This window comes from Belonocnema kinseyi, chromosome 9, assembly GCF_010883055.1.
Source record: "Belonocnema kinseyi isolate 2016_QV_RU_SX_M_011 chromosome 9, B_treatae_v1, whole genome shotgun sequence".
In the NCBI taxonomy this organism is placed as follows: domain Eukaryota; kingdom Metazoa; phylum Arthropoda; class Insecta; order Hymenoptera; family Cynipidae; genus Belonocnema; species Belonocnema kinseyi.
In genome coordinates this window covers 61,522,887-61,523,977 of record NC_046665.1, presented here as the reverse complement: position 1 = coordinate 61,523,977, position 1,091 = coordinate 61,522,887, and positions in this window count along the sequence as shown.

The window sequence follows — 1,091 nt, the reverse complement described above, 5'->3', positions numbered from 1 at the left end:
CAGTGGGATGAAATCAAAAAAAGAGGTTCAAAATAACTTGTAGCTGGAAATTTTTAACCGATTTTGCATTTTTTTAGAAGAATTCAGCATTCAATTTTAAAGAGATTTATGTGTCCTGACTGTTGACTTTTTTTCATTTAAATTTTTATGTAAATGCAAAGAACGATAAAAAAGTCGACTTTTCGGGATTTTTGTTGTTGTTTATCTTCATGAAAATTATTTTTCTATGATCAGCATTGCCAGACTTTATGCACGGGGGTAGTGAAAGACAAAAAATTATTGTATTGTTAAGTTAATTGTTATAAACAAATTAACTTAACAAATAGTCTACACTATGGATTCTTCGTTTGCGAAGTCAATTTTTAGGTTAAAAATACTTGATTTCATTGAAAAAATAATACTCGATCATAAAAATTTGTTACCTGTTTTTTTTAATATAATTTTATACACAAATGCCTAGTGTGGACATTTAAAATCATGTAGATATATTAATCTCGCTCTTCGCGCTCGATAATGTATTTACCTTGCGCTACGTGCTCGATCTTTGTCCAAAGACTTTTTTAAACTAAAGGGGAAAACATCGACAAAAGTAATTTGGTAATTGTGAATTCTCTTTTGTTAAAGCTGCATCGGCCTTCACGAACACATTCTCATCACGTATCTCGTGCTTCGCATCCGAGTTTATCCCTGACATTTTATATAATTTCCATAAATGTATATTATTATAACTCATAACTTACATTGATAATAAAACAGACGTAGTTTCATCATCTCCTTTAAAAAAATGCGAATTCCTTTAGAAAAATTTTGTTGTTAAACATTTTATTGAAACTTTAATCGTTTTTCCATAATCTGAATTTGCTCATTTTTAATATTTTGTTATGATTTAAACTTTACACATACGGTTTACTGAGCAGCCTTGACGTTTTTTAACTTCTAAACTTCAAAACCCGAATCAATTAAATCTAGTAAAGCACCAACTGATCTTGTCCAGGCTACGGTCGGGCTCCCCGGCCAGCTCCCGGCTTAAAACCGGGCTCTCCAGCCGCAGAATGGCAGGCCCCCGACTTAAATTTCCACCCGGGGATATA